Source organism: Rhinoraja longicauda, unplaced genomic scaffold (assembly GCF_053455715.1).
Source record: "Rhinoraja longicauda isolate Sanriku21f unplaced genomic scaffold, sRhiLon1.1 Scf001053, whole genome shotgun sequence".
NCBI classification, from domain to species: domain Eukaryota; kingdom Metazoa; phylum Chordata; class Chondrichthyes; order Rajiformes; family Arhynchobatidae; genus Rhinoraja; species Rhinoraja longicauda.
Genome location: NW_027602269.1, coordinates 22977 through 36804, shown reverse-complemented (window position 1 = coordinate 36804; position 13828 = coordinate 22977). Strand labels below are relative to the sequence as shown.

The window sequence follows — 13828 nt, the reverse complement described above, 5'->3', positions numbered from 1 at the left end:
CTCAGCCCCCCCTCATAACCCCGACCCCCCTCACAACCCCGACCCCCCTCACAACCCCGACCCCCCTCAAAACCCCGACCCCCCTCACAGCCCCGACCCCCCTCACAACTCAGACCCCCCTCACAACCCCGACCCCCTCACAACCCGACCCCCCTCACAACCCCGACACCCCTCACAACTCACACCCCCCTCACAACCCCGACCCCCTCACAACCCCGACCCCCCTCACAACCCCGACCCCCCTCACAACCCCGACCCCCCTCACAACCCCGAAACTCCTCACAACCCCGACCCCCCTCACAACCCCGACCCCCTCACAACTCAGACCCCCCTCACAACCCCGACCCTCCTTACAACTCAGACCCCCCTCACAACCCCGACCTCCTCACAACCCCGACCCCCTCACAACACGACCCCCCTCACAACTCAGACCCCCCTCACAACTCAGAACCCCCTCACAACTCAGCATCCTCACAACCCCGACCGCCCTCACAACCCCGATCCCCCTCACAGCTTACACCCCCCTCACAACCCCGACCCCCCTCACAACTCAGACCCCGCTCACAATCCCGACCCCCCTCACAATTCAGACCCCGCTCACAACTCAGATCCCCTCACAACCCCGACCCCCCTCACAACCCCGACCCCCCTCACAACTCAGTCCCCCCTCACAACCCCGACCCCCTCACAACCCGACCCCCCTCACAACCCCGACACCCCTCACAACTCAGACCCCCCTCACAACCCCGACCCCCTCACAACCCCGAACCCCCTCACAACTCAGACCCCCCTCACAACCCCGACCCCCCTCACAACCCCGACCCCCCTCACATCCCCGACCCCCCTCACAACCCCGACCCCCCTCACAACCCCGAAACTCCTCACAACCCCGACCCCCCTCACAACCCCGACCCCCTCACAACTCAGACCCCCCTCAAAACCCCGGCCCTCCTCACAACTCAGACCCCCCTCACAACCCCGACCCCCCTCACAACCCCGACCCCCCTCACAACCCCGACCGCCCTCACAACCCCGATCCCCCTCACAGCTTACACCCCCCTCACAACCCCGACCCCCCTCACAACTCAGACCCCCCTCATAACTCAGACCCCCCTAACAACTCAGACCCCCCTCACAATCCCGACCCCCCTCACAATTCAGACCCCGCTCACAACTCAGATCCCCTCACAACCCCGACCCCCCTCACAACCCCGACCCCCTCACAACTCAGACCCCCCTCACAACCCCGACCCCCCTCACAACTCAGACCCCCCTCACAACCCCGAACCCTCTCACAACTCAGACCCCCCTCACAACCCCGACCCCCCTCACAACCCCGACCTCCCTCACATCTCAGACCCCCCTCACAACCCCGACCCCCCTCACAACTCAGAACCCCCTCACAACCCCGACCCCCCTCACAACCCCGACACCCCTCACAACTCAGACCCCCTCACAACTCAGACCCCCTTACAACTCAGACCCCCTCACAACCCCGACCCCCCTCACAACCCCGACACCCCTCACAACTCAGACCCCCTCACAACTCAGACCCCACTCACAACCCCGACCCCCCTCACAACCCCGACCCCCCTCACAACCCCGACCCCCCTCACAACTCCGACCCCCCTCACAACTCAGACCCCCCTCGCAACTCAGACCCCCCTCACAACTCAGACCCCCCTCACTCCTCCGACCCCCCACACAACCCCGACCCCCCTCACAACCCCGACCCCCCTCAAAACTCAGACCCCCCTCACAACCCCGACGGCCCTCACAACCCCGACCCCCCTCACAGGGTTAGGGTTAGGGTTAGGGTTAGGGTTAGGGTTAGGGTTAGGTTGTGATTTATCGGACAGTGGGACAAAATGCCCTCTGGTGCTCAATGATCTCTGCCTGGAGATTCCTTTTCACCATGTACTGCCACTTTGCTCTGGCCCACGGTCTCATCACCCTCGTACAAATCTGTTGACCTTTGCACTTGCCCTTCTGTAGATTTTTAGGAGTCAGTCAGGGTCCACCCTAAGTTTGAGTTTATGCTTGGTTGAGGCCCATGGCCTCTCGCGTCTAACGCTTCAATCCATATCCCCTCTGCCCTCTTCCGACACCCGGTTGACCAATTTATGTTTGTTTCTAGGCCCATGATCTCTAGGGACTGGGTCCCGTGCTGCTGGGAGTGTCAACTACTGGGTATGGACTTTATGTGTTGCTGAGGTGTCCTGTCAGGCTGACTCTGAGGCTGTTACCTGTTTCGCCTATGTACAGTAAGTTACACTCCTTACATTAAACTGCATACACCCCATTATTTTGCTCACAGGTTATCCTCTGTGCTATCCGGTCTCTCCTGTCACCCTGTTCTATGTTTTTGTCTATTACCCAGTGGGAGCAGGCCCCATATTGACATTAATTTGTATCCCTACTGCTCCCCTTGCTGCTGGTTTTATCACAATCTCATTTTTATCCCTCAGCTCTGCCATGGTCTCCCTCTCTTTTCTGGTGAGGTTTGGCCTTTCCTTTGTCATGGGCATATCACAGGCTGTTTTGGTAACGTTCATTTAAAATGTGTCGTGTTTGTTTGGCTTTACCCACGTTCCAGCATTAGTGGCCAATTTTTGCAATGTTTCCTGGGTGGGATTTGCCGGTTTTACAAATTGTGTCATTATCTCACCCTGCCTCCTGACACCCTTATGGGGTCGGCTCTGTTCTTGCAGAACCCTCAGGTGGTGCAGAGTCTGGGCCTTGTTATCAATATCTTAACCTGCTTCCTGATGCCCTTATGGGGTCGGCTCTGTTACAAAAGCCTCAGGTGGTGCAGAGTCTGGGCCTTGTTATCAATATCTTGCCCTGCTTCCTGATGCCCTTATGGGGTCGGCTCTGTTCTTGCAGAACCCTCAGGTGGTGCAGAGTATGGGCCATTTTATCAATATCTTGCCCTGCTTCCTGATGCCCTTATGGGGTCGGCTCTGTTACAAAAGCCTCAGGTGGTGCAGAATATCGGCCTTGTTATCAATATCTTACCCTGCTTCCTGATGCCCTTATGGGGTCGGCTCTGTTCTTGCAGAACCCTCAGGTGGTGCAGAGTCTGGGCCACTTTATAAATAACTCTGCCTGCGACTGCAAAGGAATCTCTCGGTCTCGGTTGACTCCTGTGCTGGTCATGATTCACATTAATACTGTTGTTAAACAATCACACTCATCCCCTCCCCCCTGCATGTAATTACTCATTTCTGGCTCAGTTAGTACAATGCAATACTACTGCAGTAAACTATAAACATCAAGTATCTCTAGTACAGTTTCTACAATGCAATACTAGTGCAGTAAACTATAAACATCAAATATCTCTAGTACAGTTTACACCCAGGTGCTCCACAAGTCTTTGGTTTTTTCCGGCTTACGGAGACCACTTGCTGAACTTTTCCCTGGTGAAAGGTAGGGTAGGTACGTCATCGGGGTCATCAGGTGGGTACCCTCCTTCCTCGACGTTTCATTGATAAGCCCACAACGTCTCCAGAGGGCTCAACGGTGAAACCTGGCGTCCCAGGTACACCCCCCTCAGTTCCATACCCTCCTGTTTTAATCTTGCAGCTCAACTCGCAGCTCTACTCAACTTCTAGCCGATAAGGGGTTTTAAAGGGTAGGTTGATGTCCCTACCTTTCTGGATTTACTTCTCCCATGTGCTGAGTCCTGGGACCGGTGACTGGGTAACAAGCCTCCAGTTTCGCTCTTGCTGTAGCTTCATCAGGGAAAAATCAATAACTACTACTGGTCGGTGGGGAGTTTTGGTTAGGGTTAGGGTTAGGGTTAGGGTTAGGGTTAGGGTTAGGGTTAGGGTTAGGGTTAGGGTTAGGGTTAGGGTTAGGGTTAGGGTTAGGGTTAGGGTTAGGGTTAGGGTTAGGGTTAGGGTTAGGGTTAGGGTTAGGGTTAGGGTTAGGGTTAGGGTTAGGGTTAGGGTTAGGGTTAGGGTTAGGGTTAGGGTTAGGGTTAGGGTTAGGGTTAGGGTTAGGGTTAGGGTTAGGGTTAGGGTTAGGGTTAGGGTTAGGGTTAGGGTTAGGGTTAGGGTTAGGGTTAGGGTTAGGGTTAGGGTTAGGGTTAGGGTTAGGGTTAGGGTTAGGGTTAGGGTTAGGGTTAGGGTTAGGGTTAGGGTTAGGGTTAGGGTTAGGGTTAGGGTTAGGGTTAGGGTTAGGGTTAGGGTTAGGGTTAGGGTTAGGGTTAGGGTTAGGGTTAGGGTTAGGGTTAGGGTTAGGGTTAGGGTTAGGGTTAGGGTTAGGGTTAGGGTTAGGGTTAGGGTTAGGGTTAGGGTTAGGGTTAGGGTTAGGGTTAGGGTTAGGGTTAGGGTTAGGGTTAGGGTTAGGGTTAGGGTTAGGGTTAGGGTTAGGGTTAGGGTTAGGGTTAGGGTTAGGGTTAGGGTTAGGGTTAGGGTTAGGGTTAGGGTTAGGGTTAGGGTTAGGGTTAGGGTTAGGGTTAGGGTTAGGGTTAGGGTTAGGGTTAGGGTTAGGGTTAGGGTTAGGGTTAGGGTTAGGGTTAGGGTTAGGGTTAGGGTTAGGGTTAGGGTTAGGGTTAGGGTTAGGGTTAGGGTTAGGGTTAGGGTTAGGGTTAGGGTTAGGGTTAGGGTTAGGGTTAGGGTTAGGGTTAGGGTTAGGGTTAGGGTTAGGGTTAGGGTTAGGGTTAGGGTTAGGGTTAGGGTTAGGGTTAGGGTTAGGGTTAGGGTTAGGGTTAGGGTTAGGGTTAGGGTTAGGGTTAGGGTTAGGGTTAGGGTTAGGGTTAGGGTTAGGGTTAGGGTTAGGGTTAGGGTTAGGGTTAGGGTTAGGGTTAGGGTTAGGGTTAGGGTTAGGGTTAGGGTTAGGGTTAGGGTTAGGGTTAGGGTTAGGGTTAGGGTTAGGGTTAGGGTTAGGGTTAGGGTTAGGGTTAGGGTTAGGGTTAGGGTTAGGGTTAGGGTTAGGGTTAGGGTTAGGGTTAGGGTTAGGGTTAGGGTTAGGGTTAGGGTTAGGGTTAGGGTTAGGGTTAGGGTTAGGGTTAGGGTTAGGGTTAGGGTTAGGGTTAGGGTTAGGGTTAGGGTTAGGGTTAGGGTTAGGGTTAGGGTTAGGGTTAGGGTTAGGGTTAGGGTTAGGGTTAGGGTTAGGGTTAGGGTTAGGGTTAGGGTTAGGGTTAGGGTTAGGGTTAGGGTTAGGGTTAGGGTTAGGGTTAGGGTTAGGGTTAGGGTTAGGGTTAGGGTTAGGGTTAGGGTTAGGGTTAGGGTTAGGGTTAGGGTTAGGGTTAGGGTTAGGGTTAGGGTTAGGGTTAGGGTTAGGGTTAGGGTTAGGGTTAGGGTTAGGGTTAGGGTTAGGGTTAGGGTTAGGGTTAGGGTTAGGGTTAGGGTTAGGGTTAGGGTTAGGGTTAGGGTTAGGGTTAGGGTTAGGGTTAGGGTTAGGGTTAGGGTTAGGGTTAGGGTTAGGGTTAGGGTTAGGGTTAGGGTTAGGGTTAGGGTTAGGGTTAGGGTTAGGGTTAGGGTTAGGGTTAGGGTTAGGGTTAGGGTTAGGGTTAGGGTTAGGGTTAGGGTTAGGGTTAGGGTTAGGGTTAGGGTTAGGGTTAGGGTTAGGGTTAGGGTTAGGGTTAGGGTTAGGGTTAGGGTTAGGGTTAGGGTTAGGGTTAGGGTTAGGGTTAGGGTTAGGGTTAGGGTTAGGGTTAGGGTTAGGGTTAGGGTTAGGGTTAGGGTTAGGGTTAGGGTTAGGGTTAGGGTTAGGGTTAGGGTTAGGGTTAGGGTTAGGGTTAGGGTTAGGGTTAGGGTTAGGGTTAGGGTTAGGGTTAGGGTTAGGGTTAGGGTTAGGGTTAGGGTTAGGGTTAGGGTTAGGGTTAGGGTTAGGGTTAGGGTTAGGGTTAGGGTTAGGGTTAGGGTTAGGGTTAGGGTTAGGGTTAGGGTTAGGGTTAGGGTTAGGGTTAGGGTTAGGGTTAGGGTTAGGGTTAGGGTTAGGGTTAGGGTTAGGGTTAGGGTTAGGGTTAGGGTTAGGGTTAGGGTTAGGGTTAGGGTTAGGGTTAGGGTTAGGGTTAGGGTTAGGGTTAGGGTTAGGGTTAGGGTTAGGGTTAGGGTTAGGGTTAGGGTTAGGGTTAGGGTTAGGGTTAGGGTTAGGGTTAGGGTTAGGGTTAGGGTTAGGGTTAGGGTTAGGGTTAGGGTTAGGGTTAGGGTTAGGGTTAGGGTTAGGGTTAGGTTGTGATTTGTCGGACAGTAGGCCAAAATGCCCTCTGGCGCTTAATGATCTCCCCCTGGAGATTCCTTTTCGCCATATACTGCCACTTTAGTCTGGCCCACGGTCTCATCACCCTTGTCCAAATCTGTTCGCCTTTTAACTTGCCCTTCTGTCGATTTTTAGGAGTCAGTCAGGTTCCACCCTAAGTTTGAGTTTATGCTAGGTTCAGGCCATTGGGTTCTTTCGTCTGTAACGCTTTGATCCATAGCCTCTCTGCCCTCTTCCTACGCCCGGTTGACCAATTTACGTTTGTTTCCAGACCCATGATCTCAAGGGACTGGACCCCGTGCTGTTGGAAGTGTCTGCTAATGGGGACGGACTGGTCTCCCCTCGTGATGTTGCTGATGTGTCCTGTCAGTCTGACTCTGAGGCTGTTGCCTGTTTCGCCAATGTACAGTAAGTGGCACTGCTTACATTTAATTGCATACACTACATTCTTTTGCTCGCAGGTTATTCTCTGTGCTATCTGCTTTCTCTTTCCCGTCACAGTGTTCCCTATGTTTTTGGCTATTGTCAAGTGAATGCAGGCCCTACATTGCCTTTGACCGCAGCCTGAGCTCGTTTGGAGGCTAGTACTGACCAAGATATCCTTCAGGTTTTTAGCCCTCTTGAACGCTGACATTGCTTTGTATCCCTGCAGTGTGACAAATCCTCTTTGGAATTGTTCAAAGCGGCCCTTGACTATTTTGTGGGCCTGGACGGCCATGCTACCGTACCCTGTTATTAGTGGCAAGTTGCGTGTCAAGCCTGGCCTGGGTCTGGGTCCTTGCGTGCCTTTTAGGAAGTCTGCCTTAATGTGTCTTAATCTACGTCTGCAGTACCCCCTCTGCCTGAGAGCGGTGAAAAGGGTGGTGGTGGCCTGGGCAAAGTCCTCCTCCCTGGTGCATATCCGGTGAAAGCGTGTCAGTTGTGACTTGACAATACCCCTAAAGGTGTGTTTTGGGTGGTGGCTCGTGGTGTGTAAAAGGGTGTGGGTGTCTGTGGGTTTGAAAAAGACTTTGGTGGCTAGTTTTTGGACTTGGTCGTCAGCTGACGGTAGTTTAAAGACTGTAGTGTCGAGGAAGTCTACCCTCTCCCTGCTTGTCAAAGCTTTAATTTTGATGGAAGGGTGGTGGGCATTAAGTATGTCGATGAACCCCTCTAACTCCCCTTCTGAGTGTGTCCACACTCCCCAGATGTCATCTAAGAACCTGTAGTAGCACATGGGGCGCTTGGGGCATTTCAGGAAGGCCGTCTCTTCCCACTCTGCCATGTATATGTTGGCATAAGCCGGGGCAAACTTCTTCCCCATTGCCGTCCCTTTAACTTGTAGGTAGAACTCCCCGTTAAATTCAAAATCGTTCTTTGTCAATCCCAGGTAAAGTAATTTGACTAAGGCCTCGTCTGGTCTCTCCAGGTCAGGATTTCTCTGCAGGGTGTTTTTAACCGCCTCTATCCCCCTGTCTGTCTCTATGTTTGTGTACAGGCTTTCCACATCCATGGTAAAGAGTATCGCATCGGGTGGTATGCTAAGGGAGTTGACTATTCGAGTGAAGTGGTAGGTGTCTTTAATGTAGCTGGGGTGTTGCTGTGCCAGTGGATTGAGATAGTGGTCAATGTATTCTGCTACCCCGTAGGATTCGCTACTGCAGTCTGACACAATGGGCCTACCTGGAGGTATTTCTCCAGGCACCGTCCACGTGTCTGGGTTTTTGTGTATCTTTGGGAGCATGTAGAATTTCCTCGCCCTGGGTTGTGCTCCTGTTAGGTATTCTACTTGTTTCTGTCGGATGTATCCTGACGTCCTAAGCTCCTCCAAGATTTCCCCTATTTCCTCTTGTGTTTCTCTATATATAGGCTCATCTAACTTGGTGTAGTGTTCTACCTTGTTCAGTTGTCTGTGCGCCTCGAACAGGTACTGTTGTCTGTCCATGATGACGATACTGCTCCCCTTGTCTGCTGGTTTGATCACTATCTCATTGTTGTCCCTCAGTTCTGCCATGGCCTCCCTCTCTTTTCTAGTGAGATTGGGCCTATCCTTTGTCATGGGCATGTCCCTGATGGCAGATGCTGTTTCTGTCATGAATTCTGTGATCTCTCTAGGGACCTGGTCCTCATCTGGGGTCCATCCTGTGCGTGGGGTGAAGGGTAATCTTTCCCCCGACTCCACGTCACAAAAGTGGTGTATTAACATGATGGCTCGATAGAATCTAAACAGGTCCCCCTGTACTTGTTCTTTGTGCGATTTTGGAGTAGGGACGAAGGTGAGGCCCCTGTTCAATACTCTCTCTTGGATTTTGGTGAGGGTGAATGTCTGGGAAAGGTTGATGATGGTTTTACCTAATTGTAGGCCCTGCCTCTCTTGGCATGGTGTCCCCATTAGTTTAAAGACTTCATCCACTCTCGGATCATGGCTCGGGCCGTGTTCTCTGTCCAGTGAATGTGATCTGGGCCTACTCTGAACTGGCCGGGAGGGAGAGCGGGTATGTGCCTCTTGGTCTGTATGTGGTCGTTGAGCTGCCTGAGTGTTGCCTGCTCTGGTGCTGGGAGAGACTGGCTGAAGTTGATGACCGGGACCCATATGCTAGCATTAGGGAATTTACGACTGGCCATCTTTACTAGTGCTTGGAGTTGTTTGATGGCCGTCAGTGGTCTTTGTGTCCGATTATTGATGCCCATTGAAAGAACCACTTTCTGAGTTTCTGGGCATTCCCCTAATTTCTCGAGGATGGCAGTGCCATGTATAAATTTGGCTCCTGGATAGCTGTCCAATTGTGTGTTGTCGTTGGGACATTTTGGGATCCTAGAAATGTTGGAATCTCCAATTATTAAAACGGGCTTACTGGGCTGGAGTTTCCAGGTTACATTCTTCTGTTTTGAATTGAGATGCCTAGTTACTTCAGCCTGTCTCTGCCTGTTATTTACCGGACCTCCCTGTGTGTGCTGCTGGAAGTCGTCCTGTGAGTCCCTCACTGTGTCGGTGGTCGGGGCCGTGGGGACCCTATGCTGTTGTGTGCAGGTCCTGCGTGCTGGTCTCTCCCTGGGTGATGGGACCCTGTGTGTGGATGTGGAAGGAGCCGGTGGGGGAGAGGGAACTGTCGGGCGGGAGGGAACTGTCGGGGGGGACAAGGTTGCCTGTTGCAACGGGGCAGTGACGTCATTTCCGGGCTGAGGCCCTGCAGGCTGCGCGTTCGATTCGGTCTCACCCCGGGAAGGTCTCCGCTGTACCCGTGGTCTACGGGGCAACTGGGCGTGAGTGTCGGGGCCCCGGTGGATCGGGGCTGACGTGCTGGGTGATTCGGTGCTCGGGCAACATGTCCAGTCCTCTGATCGGACCGCGCTGTCCCACTGGAGGTGGGCCTGGGGGTCGAGTGGCGGGGAGCCGGCCTGCGCCAGGAGGTCCAGCCGCCGCAACACTACGATCTCGGGGCTGATGGGTGGGCGCACCGGGGTGGTGGGGGGAGTAATGTCGGGGCTGCGGGGAGCAGGAGCGGGTCGGGGCGCCGTCCGGGCGGTCGTCCATTCGGCCTGGGGTCGGTCGATCCGGCTCTCCTGCGAAACAGCAAACAACGCCTGCGGTATGTGTACCGCAACATTGGAAGTTGCGGCGGTGTGCCTGCGGGGCTGGGACTCCCGCAGGCTGCCTCTCTGTCTCAGTCCCGTCTCTGAGGTTAGGCCCAAGACTCGTTCTCTCAAATCCTCAATTCGGATTTTAAATTTATCCCCCAAATTTTTCTTGTTCCAAATTAAGGCTTTGGCGACCGCCTCCTGGACCCGATTGGTCGGTTCGCCCTCCAGGTACACTTTGTCCAGATCATACAAGCTGTTTTGGTAATGTTCCACCAAAATTTGTCGTGTTTGTTCTGCCCAGGTGTCAGCATTAGAGGCCAATTTTTGTAATGTTGCCTGGGTGGGATTAGCCGGTTTTATAAAGTGTGTCAATATCCTCGCCTGTCTCCTGATACCTCTAGGAGGTTGGCTCTGCTCTTGCAGAACCCTCAGATGGTGTAGAGTCTGGGCCATTTTATAAATTACTCGAACAGCGACTGCAAAGGAATCCCTCGGTCTCGATTGATTCCTGTGCTGGTCGAGATTCCCATTGTTAAACTCTGCCCCCCCTAACATCTGCATGCTATTACTCATTTCTGGTTTGGTTAGTACAGTGTGGAGAAAACTTATACTGTAATAAACTGTACTGTAATGCTAGTGCAGTAAACTATAAACATCAATTCTTTACATCAATTATTTCTAGCTGCGTAAGGTTAACACCAAGGTGCTCACCAAGTCTTTGGTTTTCTTTCCAGCTTGCGGGGACCGCTTGCCGAACTCTTCCCGACTGGGCAACGACTTTTCCAGTTTCGCTATCGCTGTAGCTTCATCAGGGAAAGAGATCTACTTCTGGTCGGTGTGTGGTTTATAAAGGGTGGGTTGAAAGTACTGGGTTTATTCCTCCCATGTGTTGTCTTAGGACCGGTCACTTTGGTTGGGACTGCTGATGTCATACCTATTCTTTGTCTCAATTCGTCGGTCCACTTCTTTGTGTTCTTTGGTTGTGTTCCTGGCCTCCTGCTTTTTGATCTGCTGTTAATGTTTTCTGCATTCCTCTGGCCTCCTGTCTATTATCATGTTCTGCAATCTTTGTTGTGAGTGAGTGTGCTTTGCAAACCCATACCTGGTCTGTGGCCATTGTGTGATGGGGGGGGGGGGGGTTTGTGGCTGAGGTGGGAGTGGGCATCGTGTTGTGAGTGTGTAAGGGTCCTATCGCTCCCTTCAATAGTCCATCTTTTCTGGGGGAGCTAGCTGTGTTCCGGGTGTGATGGGGGGTCTCTGGGTCTAAGGGGTCCTCTGATGCAGGTTGAATCATCTATTTACAAAGGTTTAAGATCCTCTTTTGGGGGTCTTTTGGGTTGTTTGGGGAGGGCCTATGCAACCCGATGTTACGGTTAGTTTCTGGGGGTGGGGGTTATAGCCTATCCTTGTTGAGTTGAGGGTAGGTGCCAAGGGTCTTTTGGGGACTGTTTGGGGTGATCCAGTGCAGTCCGCTGTTAGGGTTAGGTTTGGGGGGTGGGCACAGGGGCCATCTCTGGCGTGAGGATGGAGGGTGCCGCCTAACTTGCTGCGGTTTGAGGGTGGGTGCCTAGGGTTTTTTGAGGACTGTTTGGGGTGGTCTGGTGTAGTCTGGTGTTAGGGTTAGGTTTATGGGTGGGGAAGGGAGCATAGGGAACCCCTCTGGGGTGAGGGTGGAGGGTATCATCTATCCTTGTGAGGTAGGGGTATAGGTGTCAAGGGTCTTTTGGGTCGTTTGGGGTGATCTGGGATGAGGGTGGGAGGGTATTGCCATTCTTGTTGGGGTGAGTGTTGAGAGTTGTAATCATATTATAATCCTTTCTCCTTGTAATCTTATCTGAAACAGCATCCCCAGCTTGCAGAGATGGTCACTTTAGTTGTGTATTAATGTCCCTTCATGCTGTGACTGCCCTCTCCTGTCCAACCATATGTTTGCATCCTGCCTGTTTAGAGGGATGTATAAGTCTGTGTCTGTAATTATTCTTGTCAACGCTATTTAGGTTGGTATCTTAATACCATATTTCCCCGTGGATTAGGTTTCCCCCTCCTGACTCTTTGAATCTTTTGTGTGGCCGGCCACTCCTGCGATTTTGATTTGCCCGGGTGATGAGGCCCGTGTCACTGCATAGGTTAGGTTGTGATTTGTCGGACAGTAGGCCAAAATGCCCTCTGGCGCTTAATGATCTCCCCCTGGAGATTCCTTTTCGCCATATACTGCCACTTTAGTCTGGCCCACGGTCTCATCACCCTTGTCCAAATCTGTTCGCCTTTTAACTTGCCCTTCTGTCGATTTTTAGGAGTCAGTCAGGTTCCACCCTAAGTTTGAGTTTATGCTAGGTTCAGGCCATTGGGTTCTTTCGTCTGTAACGCTTTGATCCATAGCCTCTCTGCCCTCTTCCTACGCCCGGTTGACCAATTTACGTTTGTTTCCAGACCCATGATCTCAAGGGACTGGACCCCGTGCTGTTGGAAGTGTCTGCTAATGGGGACGGACTGGTCTCCCCTCGTGATGTTGCTGATGTGTCCTGTCAGTCTGACTCTGAGGCTGTTGCCTGTTTCGCCAATGTACAGTAAGTGGCACTGCTTACATTTAATTGCATACACTACATTCTTTTGCTCGCAGGTTATTCTCTGTGCTATCTGCTTTCTCTTTCCCGTCACAGTGTTCCCTATGTTTTTGGCTATTGTCAAGTGAATGCAGGCCCTACATTGCCTTTGACCGCAGCCTGAGCTCGTTTGGAGGCTAGTACTGACCAAGATATCCTTCAGGTTTTTAGCCCTCTTGAACGCTGACATTGCTTTGTATCCCTGCAGTGTGACAAATCCTCTTTGGAATTGTTCAAAGCGGCCCTTGACTATTTTGTGGGCCTGGACGGCCATGCTACCGTACCCTGTTATTAGTGGCAAGTTGCGTGTCAAGCCTGGCCTGGGTCTGGGTCCTTGCGTGCCTTTTAGGAAGTCTGCCTTAATGTGTCTTAATCTACGTCTGCAGTACCCCCTCTGCCTGAGAGCGGTGAAAAGGGTGGTGGTGGCCTGGGCAAAGTCCTCCTCCCTGGTGCATATCCGGTGAAAGCGTGTCAGTTGTGACTTGACAATACCCCTAAAGGTGTGTTTTGGGTGGTGGCTCGTGGTGTGTAAAAGGGTGTGGGTGTCTGTGGGTTTGAAAAAGACTTTGGTGGCTAGTTTTTGGACTTGGACAAGCCTCCAGTTTCGCTCTTGCTGTAGCTTCATCAGGGAAAAATCAATAACTACTACTGGTCGGTGGGGAGTTTTGGTTAGGGTTAGGGTTAGGGTTAGGGTTAGGGTTAGGGTTAGGGTTAGGGTTAGGGTTAGGGTTAGGGTTAGGGTTAGGGTTAGGGTTAGGGTTAGGGTTAGGGTTAGGGTTAGGGTTAGGGTTAGGGTTAGGGTTAGGGTTAGGGTTAGGGTTAGGGTTAGGGTTAGGGTTAGGGTTAGGGTTAGGGTTAGGGTTAGGGTTAGGGTTAGGGTTAGGGTTAGGGTTAGGGTTAGGGTTAGGGTTAGGGTTAGGGTTAGGGTTAGGGTTAGGGTTAGGGTTAGGGTTAGGGTTAGGGTTAGGGTTAGGGTTAGGGTTAGGGTTAGGGTTAGGGTTAGGGTTAGGGTTAGGGTTAGGGTTAGGGTTAGGGTTAGGGTTAGGGTTAGGGTTAGGGTTAGGGTTAGGGTTAGGGTTAGGGTTAGGGTTAGGGTTAGGGTTAGGGTTAGGGTTAGGGTTAGGGTTAGGGTTAGGGTTAGGGTTAGGGTTAGGGTTAGGGTTAGGGTTAGGGTTAGGGTTAGGGTTAGGGTTAGGGTTAGGGTTAGGGTTAGGGTTAGGGTTAGGGTTAGGGTTAGGGTTAGGGTTAGGGTTAGGGTTAGGGTTAGGGTTAGGGTTAGGGTTAGGGTTAGGGTTAGGGTTAGGGTTAGGGTTAGGGTTAGGGTTAGGGTTAGGGTTAGGGTTAGGGTTAGGGTTAGGGTTAGGGTTAGGGTTAGGGTTAGGGTTAGGGTTAGGGTTAGGGTTAGGGTTAGGGTTAGGGTTAGGGTTAGGGTTAGGGTTAGGGTTAGGGTTAGG

General features: G+C 52.2%; 1 long non-coding RNA gene across 3 annotated transcripts; it reads left to right on the top strand.

Annotated features, from left to right (window-relative positions):
* The first annotated feature begins 6482 nt into the window (after positions 1 to 6482).
* Positions 6483 to 12332, top strand: LOC144591463 (uncharacterized). Of its 3 annotated transcripts, none has more exons than XR_013546853.1 (3): positions 6483 to 6618; positions 10506 to 10624; positions 12202 to 12332. It is a non-coding gene; the product is annotated as an uncharacterized LOC144591463 (long non-coding RNA). The 3 variants fall into 3 exon arrangements; XR_013546854.1 differs by lacking the exon at positions 6483 to 6618 and adding an exon at positions 9364 to 9555; XR_013546855.1 differs by lacking the exon at positions 6483 to 6618 and adding an exon at positions 9371 to 9453.
* Positions 12333 to 13828: the final 1496 nt, after the last annotated feature.